Source organism: Trachemys scripta, chromosome 8, assembly GCF_013100865.1.
Source record: "Trachemys scripta elegans isolate TJP31775 chromosome 8, CAS_Tse_1.0, whole genome shotgun sequence".
Lineage (NCBI taxonomy): Eukaryota > Metazoa > Chordata > Testudines > Emydidae > Trachemys > Trachemys scripta.
Genome location: NC_048305.1, coordinates 105208958 through 105219780, shown reverse-complemented (window position 1 = coordinate 105219780; position 10823 = coordinate 105208958). Strand labels below are relative to the sequence as shown.

General features: G+C 42.6%; 1 protein-coding gene across 2 annotated transcripts in view; it reads left to right on the top strand.

Moving 5' to 3' along the window:
- Positions 1-9142: 9142 nt before the first annotated feature.
- The window catches only part of AKR1A1 (aldo-keto reductase family 1 member A1), a 36567-nt gene continuing 34886 nt past the window's right edge, over positions 9143-10823 (top strand). Inside the window, exon 1 of one of the 2 annotated variants that reach the window (XM_034779508.1) lies at positions 9143-9162. The gene's annotated coding sequence lies outside the window, so the exon portion shown is untranslated. Of the gene's footprint in view, positions 9163-9619; positions 9767-10823 lie in introns of those variants that run through there. The other variant, XM_034779506.1, reaches the window with a different exon arrangement.

Below are 10823 nucleotides of genomic sequence, written 5' to 3'. Positions count from 1 at the left end.
ATTTACACAGCTCCCTGAGTGTTTCGCTAAGGGAGGACGTGCATGAGGTTATGTAGAGACGGAAGCAGCCTTATCCCTGGTGTTGCAAACTGAATGAGTGGAGATTTCAGTCTAGGTTCAGTGGTATGTGCTTTAGAAATATGCAGTATAACGGTAATAAATGTTTGATCAATTTATGGGAAGGTGGTTTCAAATGGCTCTTAGAAATCCGTTATGAGCTTCCATTGCAAGAGGAAGAGATCATTTAAAAACTGTTTAAATTGAATTTATTGTCTAGTTAGCTAGCAGTACTTTACCACTTGTGACATGGGAGGTGAGGAGGAAACATTTTAGACTTTGGGGGAAAGTAAGGTTGATCGGGTTTAACCTGTACCAGTGAGGTCAGTGGAAGTTTTGCAATTGACTTTTATTTAAAAATAGAATTGGGCCTATATTGGCATTCTAGTATATAAAATGTTATATATAAACATATATATGGGACTAAATAAATCATTCTCGCTATATTATTGCAAGCAGTCCCACTAGCTGTATCTATGCTAGCCTTTAACACCGCTGTTACTCTGAAACCTTTTCCTTCCTAATATTTCTTGCCTCTGTTCTCACTGATACAATTCCATCAGTGGAAGCCTTTGGAGTAGGGGTAAAACTGAAAACAAAATTAAAGGTGATCTCAGAGCTCTGACAGGGACACAGAGCAGCTCTCTGCTGGAAAAAGCTAAATCTTCCCTTGGATGGGATTTGATCCAAAGTTAATTGAAATCAGTTGAAAGAGTGTGACAGAGTTCAATGGACTTTGCAGCAGGCCTGTGGAGCAGCGATTCTGAGAGACACCCAGAGGAATTTCCAGGACTAAATGGCCTGTGTGAATGTCTACAAGTGTTGTGAAACTTTGGATCCAAGAATATATCAAGCAGACCTTCTGTTTGGTTTAGGCACACAACTGAGTTTAATGTTAAAAGTAGGGCTGTCAAGCGATTAAAAAATTGTGATTAATCGTGTGATTAAAAAAATTGTGTGATTAATCATGCTGTTAAACAACAATAGAATACCATTTATTTTAAATATATTTGGATGTTTACTACATTTTAAAATATATTAATTTTAATTGCAACACAGAATACAAGGTGTACAGTGCTCACTTTATATTTATTTTTATTACAAATATTTGCACTGTAAAAAAAATATTTTTCAATTCACCTCATACAAGTACTGTAGTGCAATCTCTATCATGAAAGTTGAACTTACAAATGTAGAATTATGTACAAAAAATCTCCATTCAAAAATAAAACAATGTAAAATTTTAGAGCCTCCAAGTCCACTCAGTCCTACTTCTTGGTCAGCCAATCACTCAGACAAACAAGGTTGGTTACAATTTGCAAGACGTAATGCTGCCTGCTTCTTGTTTACAATGTCACCTGAAAGTGAGAACAGGCGTTCGCATGGCACTGTTGTAGCTGGCGTTGCAAGTTATTTACATGCCAGATGCGCTAAAGATTCATATGTCCCTTCATGCTTCAACCACCATTCCAGAAGACATGCTGATGATGGGTTCTGCTTAATAATGATCCAAAGCAATGTGGACAGATGCATGTTCATTTTCATCATCTGAGTCAGATGCCACTAGCAGAAGGTTCATTTTCTTTTTTGGTGGTTTGGGTTCTGTAGTTTCTGCATCAGAGTGTTGCTCTTTTAAGAATTCTAAAAGCATGATCCACACCTTGTCCCTCTCAGATTTTGGATGGCACTTCAGATTCTTAAACCTTGGATTGAGTGTTGTAACTATTCTTAGAAATCTCACATCGGTACCTTCTTTGTGTTTTGTCAAATGTGCTGTGAAAGTGTTCTTAAAACGAACATGTGCTGGGTTATCACCCGAGACTGCTATAACATGAAATATATGCAGAATGCAGGGTAGAACAGTCACAAAAGTGCCATGCGAATGCCTATTCTCACTTTCAGGTGACATTGTAAATAAGAAGCAGGCAGCAGTATTTCCCATCAATGTAAACAAACTTGTTTGTCTACTAGCGTTTGGCAGAATAAGATGTGGGACTGAGTGGACTTGTAGGCTCTAAAGTTTTACACTGTTTTGTTTTTGAGTGCAGTTATGTAACCAAAAAGAAATCTGCATTTGTAAGTTACACTTTCTCAATAAAGAGATTGCACTTCAGTACTTGTATGAGGTGAATTGAAAAATACTTTTTTATACCTGCCTCTGGAGATTTCCATTACTTGCATCTGAAGAAGTGAGGTTCTTACCCACGAAAGCTTATGCTCCCAATACTTCTGTTAGTCTCAAAGGTGCCACAGGACCCTCTGTTGCTTTTTACAGATTCAGACAAACACGGCTACCCCTCTGATACTTGGAAAATACTGTTTCTTTTGTTTATCATTTTTACAGGGCATATATTTGTAATAAAAATTAATAATATAAAGTGAGCACTGTGCACTTCTTATTCTGTGTTGTAATTGAAATCAATATTGAAAATGTAGAAAAACAGCCACAAATATTTAATAAATTTCAATTGCTATTCTATTGTTATAAGTACAATTAATCGTGATTAATTTTTTTAATGGTGATTAATTTTTTTTAGTGAATCGTGTGAGTTAACTGCGATTAAGTGACATGTCACAGATAAAACCTCAGCAATTACAGTGCTTGCTTTAATTATAGTGCTAAATCCAGCTAGCAGAAACATTTGTTCCTTGTCTGCACTACAATTTACAATCACGTTAGCTAGTTCCTTAAAACACATTTACAAATTCCCACCTGGAGTAACCCAAAGAGGTTAACAGCAGGGCTGCCTGCCAGAGCAGTCTGGAGCGTTGCTCTGGAGAAATCCAGGACCCAGTGAAGCTTTGGCACTGCAGATATAACATCACTGGGCCAGCCAGCCCTCCTCCCACAAAAGAGAAGCAAGGAGAGACTGGTCCCTCCCTGGTGCCACCGCTGGAGCAGCCCAAACACTAGGGCTGTGTCTGCACTACATAGTTTTGGAGATGCAAGTTACATCAGCATACAGCCACTGCAGTTAGTATATTGCTTGTGTGCATGCATACTTGGCTCTTTGCATCAGTGCTGTGTGCTTTCACCAGGAGTGCTTGGATTGATGCACAGTGGAGCCTACCATGGGCAGGTATCTCAGTGAGCAACTTGCCACTGTTCAGTACGCTGTCTTTTGGGTAGTTTTGGCAAAGCATGGTGGGGGCATAAATGTTCAACTTCCCATAATTCAATGTTCTCCATCCCATAATATCAATTCTATCCCATAGTTTTCACATCTATCTTCAATTTCCCACATACCCGCACTGGACTTATTTCTGTCTGCCATCTCTCACAGAAACATAGAGCCTCCGCAGCTTTGTACTATTGTCATGAGCATAGCAAGCACAGGATGTATTTGCAGAACTGCAGAGAACATGACAATTTCTTTGAGGACAGACTACTGTGGGACATAGTGCAAACCAATTCAGGGTTGTTGGCATTCACAGAGCAGCTACAGATAGTGGAACACCATTTCTGGGCCCGAGAAGCAACCACTGACTGGTGGGATAGCATTATAATGCAAGTTTGGGGTGATGTGCAGTTGCTCCAGAACTTTCAGATGTGCAAGCCCACATTCTTGGATCTGTGTGCTGAGCTCGCCTCAGCCAGCCAATGCAAGGACAACAAACTGAGAGCTGCATTGACAGTGCAGAAGTGAGTGGCAACCATAGGTGCCGACTCTGTGGGTGCTCCGTGGCTGGAGCACCCATGGGGAAAAAATGGTATGTGCTGAGCACCCACTGGCAGCCCCCCTGTCAGCAACCCCCCTATCTCTTAGTATTTGCTGCCTGCCGGCAGGCCCCACTAATCAACACCTCCCCATTCTTCTCCACACCTCTCCATTGCGATCAGCTGTTTCGTGGCATGCAGGAGGCTTTGGGAGTGAGGGGGGGAGCGAGGGCGTAGCACACTGGGGGAAGGGGACAGAATGGGGCAGGGTGGGAAGGGGCGGGGCCTTGGAGGAAGGAGTGGAGTGGGGGTGGGACCTGGGGCAGAGCTGGGGGGCGAGCCCCCCCCCCCCCGGCACATTAGAAAGTCAGACTGTGGAAACTTGCAATGCCATATTGCTACCAGTCAATAGGAAGTCATTTTGGAGTTGGAAAATTCACTGTTGGTGCTGTAGTCATGCAAGTGTGCTGGGACATTAGTCGTCTCTTGCCATGCAGGACTCTGACTCTTAGCAATGTGCAGGACTTAGTGGATGGCTTTACAGCTATGGGGTTCCCAAACTGCAGTGCAGTGGAGCAATAGATGGCACGCACAGCCCTATTGTGGCATCAGAGCACCTTGCCACAGAGTACATCAACAGAAAGGGCTACTTTTCCATGGTTATGCAAGCACTTGAGGATCACCAGCAGTGCTTCATTGACATCAGTATTGGCTGGTCAAGGAAGGTGCATGATGCTCACATCTTTAAGAACACAAGACTGTTCAGAAAGCTAAAAGCAGGGACCTTCTTTCCTGATCAGTGGATTACCTTTGGCAATGTTGAAGTGCTTGGGGGATCCTGCCTGCCTCTTACTCCCTTGGTTCATGGAACCATACATTGGACACCTCGACAGAACCAAGGAGAGATTCAGTTACAGTTTTGGCAGGTGCAGAATGCCTGTTGAATTTGCTATTGGTAAATTGAAAGGGCGCCGGCATTGTTTACTCACCAGATTGGATATCAGTGCAAAAAATATTCCACTGGTTATAGCTACCTGTTATGTCCTGCATAATATTTGTGAAGCAAAGGCGGAGAACTTGCCTCAGGAGTAAAGGTAGAGCGGCTGTCTGCTGAATTTGAACAGCTGGACACAAGGACTATCGGACGAGCTCAATGCAGAGCTATATGGCTTAGGGAGGCTTTGAAAGAGCACATTAACAGTGAGCCACAGTAATGTGCTGTGGTGTACTGTGCTCATCCTGGCACTGCAGTTTGGGGGCCTGTTTGGTGCTTGCTGCACATCTGTGCGTATGTCACTGTAAGTGCAGCTAAGAAAATGTTGGGTTGCTTGGTGTACATGTATGACTACACTGTTTGCCACTGATCCTCTGGGTAGTGAGCATACAAGCCCATTATTTTCACAGCCAGCAGGCATTATGCACCATGTGTTGTAAACTAATAAAGATGAATCACTTTAAAAATAAGAACTTTATTCAGTTATGAAAACAGCACCTAACAAACAATCTGAAGGACATAATAATAAATAGATTTTGAACTTCGAACATTTTCAGAACTTACTAAATAAACAAGGGACAGGAACATTGATGTCCATTGTAGCTACACATACATCAGCTGTGGCTCTTGCAGGTCAGTGTATGTGAAGCTGTGGTTAGCCATGCTTTTCCCCCAGTGTGGCGTGGTAGGGGTAAGCGTGCTGGTTCTGAGGCCACGTTGAATGGCGAGGCGGGTGCAGGGAGGCACTATGCTGCAGCACTCCACCAACTGCAATGACAGTCAAGCCCGGGATTGTTGAACCTAGAGGTCCACAAGAGTCTGCAGATCTGTGTTTGCTAATGGAGAAGCTCCATTATGTCCTGGTGCATTTCCCTCTCCTGTTCCTGCTGGGATTACTGGGCATTTCTCCTCTCCACTCTTTTCTTCTCCGTACAGTCTGCGAATTCACTCTCTAGTCCCTCTGTTCAAGGTCTGATGTAGCAGCGTCTTGCAGAATCTCGCAGAACATGTGTTCCTGTGTCCTCTTTTTTTCTCCTCCTTATCTGGGTCAGTCGTTTCACTGGTGTGGAAGGAAAACACCTCAAGGCCTCAATGGAGGTAGCTACAGATAAGACACGCAAAGATACCATTGTCAGTATAGTCTGTACAAAAAGCAAAACTTAAGATTCATAAATCCCCCCTTCCCTTGCTCACCTAATGTGTTAAACAAGACATGCTTATTGGCACTTCTGCTTCTGAGTGCTTGTTCACAGCACCACTAACAGTTCCAGCCATGGTGAGTATGACCTGCCCGGGGTGAGGGAAACAAGGAGGGAACTGCTTGGTAGCATGAAACTATGAGTATAGGGCACTGGCACTGAATACTGGCAACATTTTACACAGGTGGTGGTTTTAGCTGATATCTCACTCCTGGGGGTAACAAAGACAGAGAAAGCACAGCTTAAGTTACCTGTGCCTGTATGCTGCTAACCTGCCAAAATTATTGCCCAATAGTGTGGGAAAGTGTCCTATCAAGAAGGAAGAAATAAGGTTGACATCCCTAGAAACCTTTAGAAACGGATTGCGGTGTACTTCCATGAAAGTTTCATTGAGATCTGTGAGGAGGATTCAACGGACATCCCGGTGTACATAAACAAACTGCTCCCCACAGCTCCTCCTGCCTAACTGTACAGAGGAATGAAAAGCAGGTAACAACTCTGCCTCTCCTTGTTGTTCCTTTACCTCTTCTAGTACGAGTAAATCAATTAAAATCAACAGCTATGTCCTGATAAGTTGGGGGAGTCATACTGTAATGGAAAATTTATTTACACGCTTACCTGAGGTTCCTTCCCTGTTTCAGGCTTACCTGTGCTCAACTGTAGGGACTGGCTGGACTGTGATGGAGACAAAAACAGGTCCAGGCTCACTGCATAGCTAGACCCCCCGGTCGCCTGCCCTGTCCTCCTCATCCACCTCCTTCTCCTCACTGTTCACAGCAAGGGCCTGTGACTCAGGCTCCTCGGAGGTATCCATAGTAGTGTACCGGGTCATGGTAGGGTCTCTGCCAAGTATGACATGCAGCTCTTTGTAAGACCAACAGATCTGCAGCTCTGCACCCAATTGATTGTTGGCCTCCCTGGCATTCCAGAATGCATACTGTTCCTTGGCTTTCACATTGCGCTGCTGCTGGCCACTGTTGTAGCCTTTCTCCTATATCCCCCAGCCCGAGCAATCTGCTTGTAGATGTCAACATTTTTGTGGCTGGCTCGGAGCTGTGCCTGCACATCCTCTTCTCCCTACAGTCCCAGGAGGTCCAATATTTCCTGTCTACTCCAAGCAGGAGCATGTCTGGAGCATGTAGCTAGTATGGTCAGCAGCACAATTGCACACAACAAGGTACCATTACTGGATTAATAAGAGAAAACTCCCAGCCTACCTGTAGAGATTTTAAAGTAACAAAGGTGAAAAAAAATTATCATATGTTGTCATAGTCTCAATCTAATAGGCATTTAGCTACCATTGATGGGCCTCAGAATCAGTTAGGTCTAGTAATATTACCTTTGCAAACTTTTTGAGAAATTGAGCTCTGAAATTCAGGCTGTGCAATCACGTAATATACGCTTATTTGTACTTTTTTCTGCTTGAGCTCAAAGTGATAGATATTTGATTTTTAAGTTAGAGCAGAATATCTAGTGCTCCTTTTCTTGTTCTGCAAGTATGCTTTTCAATTGGCAAATGTTATGTCTGTCTGAATGGATCATTACAGCCCTTTTTTTGACACAAATTTTAATATATTTTCTTCCATTCTCTTGTCTACTCCCTATTTAATTACTGGGCATTTAGTTCAGTGGACTAGGCCTCAGGAGACCTGGGTTCTAGTCCCAACTCGGCCACTGGCTTGCTGGATAACCTTGGGCAAATCACTCCACCTCCCTGTGCCTGAGTCCCCTATCTTTAAAATGGAGATAGTAATGCTCACCTCCTTTGTCAAGTGCTTTGAAATCTTCTGATGGAAAGTTCTATATAAGAGCTAGCTGGTATTATATATTTGTTGCAGTTTTCATACTTAAGGCCACATTATTTAAGCAGCCTCTGCAGCCTTAAATTTGTCATGTTCTTGGCAGTGACTATTAATAGACAGTTTCCAGAAGGACAAGAACTTTCATTACCTTCTCTTCTTGCACTTTACTCTTTCCTTTTTTTCCTTCTCCCCGCCCCGCCCCTTTGTTGCTTTCCTTTTTTCTCTCTAGTCTCTGCTCCTTTACTCTGTTTGGTAGTGACAGGATGCACCATGGAGAAGTGTGATCGTGTGAGTGGCCAAAGGTGATTTTCCTATATCCCTGATCCTTCTGGGCTTGAATCAACTGAGTACAGCAAAGATGAAAGAGACTACAGCAGAATGGCATTTTGGTAGACAAGAACACCTACACCAAAGTCCTTGTTGTGGCTATCACCCTGTGTTTCCATTATAACTCAAGCTTTCCGAGTTGGTTGTAAAAATGGAAACCTGGAGTACAAAGTCATAGCTGAACTTGATTTTTCCTCAGTCATGGCCATTTTTAGTTATACAAGTACAACAAACATAGGAATATTCCACACTCACGGGGACAGATCCTGTTCCCTCTGCAATCAATTGAAGTTTTGCCCTTGACTGGAGTGGGAGCAGGATCATATCTATACAGTTAGATACTCCTGTTCTTCTTTTTGCAGATACAGACTAACACGGCTGCTACTCTGAAACCTATCTATACAGTATTAATCTATATACTTGTACCCAGGTTAACCTTGATTTAAACCTATTTGCTTAAATAAGGAAACACATATTTGAGGATGAGTGTGTTTAAATAAAAGCTGTCTTTGTTGTCCCCATACACTTCCTCCTCTTGTTGCACCTTCTAATGCAAACATTAGAGTAGGAAAAGGGGTGAAAAAAAACAGACATTGGGTTTTCTGTGGAATGGTAATATTCAAAACCAAGGATTTAAATAGTGTAAGAGACTTTTGGTGGGGGAAAATATCTCCCAAAAGAGAAGGACAAGTTGTTGGGGGGGGGAGGGGGAGAGACTTTTCTGGAAAATACATGCTCGAACAATGGTTTCCCTTAGGGACGTCTATGGTTCATCTTCGTTTTTTTAAAAACTTCCTTTTAAATAGATTGGAGCAGTTTGTTATCCCGTTGAGATCATTTTAAACTTTTTCTATGAATTTGAAAATCCGAGCTGTTGAAATGTACCACTATGAAGTGTAAGGCAGAAAGAAACAGCAAAAGACAAGAGGCTCTACATATAAATGATTAACAAACAACATCATTAAATGAACTAAAACTAAATGATCCAAAGTCCATCCAGCAGTCCAGTCCACTATACCATTTCTCCTGGGATGTGTGTATTCTCTTTTTAACCCTACTGCGATCAAATAGTGATTTCCCTGGTTGTTTGTCATAGGGGAGCAGATCCTACCAACCTTTACTCAGGTTTGTAACTCCACTTACTCCAATGAACTGCTTAGCTGAGAAAGAGTTTGGAGGTTGGGACCAAGAGCTATGTCTCAAACTGTGACAGTTTGAGTGAGGGACATTTCAAACAGGGAGAAGGAGGAAACACTGACAATTTTTCCATCCGCAGAGGAAGAAATTTAAGAAACCAAACTCCTTCTTTACAAGAGAGAATAGCTTTAATCCTCCCTCACAAAATTCTACATGCAAAACCCACGGTGGCAAGAGAAAACCTACTTAAATTGTAACTCCAGAATAATGGGAATCTTCCTTTCAAAAGAGAATGAATCCTGGCAGGATTTTGCCATTTAGAGGCTCCCCCTTTGTCAATTTCGGTGCCACCTTCTCCATACAACACTCCCAGCAAGCTTCCAAGGGGTGCTGTGGAAGTTGTGCTGCACTAAGGACTTTGCAAAGTAGAGGAAATACGGTAACACGTGCATTCTTCAGCCCCACGTGGAAGGGTAAATCTGCTGGCTTTGACTGTGTGGTTAAAGATCAAACCCGGAAACGGAAATGTAGAGCGGAGAGTTGTATTTTGAACTCCCGTTGGGAATAGAGAAGGGAGAGTAACGGGTGTGCGGTGAGTTTCCCGATGTGATTTCCTAAAGCTGTTTTAATTCCCGTTTCTATTTAACCCGATTTGCATGAGACTGGTCTGTGTATCCCCCCCCCCCCTCCGCGGGACGAGAGATTTGCAAAAGCTGTGGCTGTCTTGGACTAAATGTCCCATTTCCATTAACTTTTGTCGCAGAAGTTGGTAGGATGATCGCTTCGTTGAGTCTATAAAAGGAAGGGGAGAGGGATGTATTTTGCTGTCCGGTTTGTGCATGTGGGTACCTGAGGTTAAACTTCATTCAAAAAAATTATTGTAGAGTTTAAACTAGAGTAATGGAAAAACTGGAGAGCTAACCTCAGAGCTGTGGAGCAAGAGCGACCGAGTGCTACAAAACTATGGCACCTCTGATTAGAAAAACAAACCAAACTAGTGGACTTCCCACCAGCCCCCAAAAGAAGTGAGATTTAAAGGGAGGCTGATACATTCGTGTAATTTACGTCTCTCTCTATTAGTCATTTGTCATTATAGACAACCCCACCCCCCAAAGCTATTCATGTTACTTTCACATCATCTTTGACTCTCACCCCATTGACTTTAGGTTTTCTTCCGTGGACCCCACACACATGCACAGAGAAATGAACCCTGCTTTTCATACCCAGGTTTAACCATGATTGTTTAATTATATATTAACTTATTGACAGACTCTGTTTCATTTTTGTCTTCATTGCTACAAAAACGGTCCCACATTTTTATTGCAAAAATAACTGCAGGCTGCTGGACCTCTTTATGCGTTTCTTTACAAATGATGCTGACTTCAAAGCAAATCAGGTGAAGGGAGACATCTGGACAGGAAAATATTTAGACTTTAGCTTATGCCTTTTCCCCCCCTTCCAGACTTTCTAGTTCTGCCACCTCTGCACCATGCAGTGTTAATATAAAACTATATTTATGTGGAGTAGGATAATTTTGTACTTGTGTGCTATCAGCAGTTACTGATTAGGTATGCATACCTTGGCCTCTGGGTTAAAGTTCTGAGTTCAGGATGAATGTGAATTGTATTTATTAAAATACAGTTCAACTA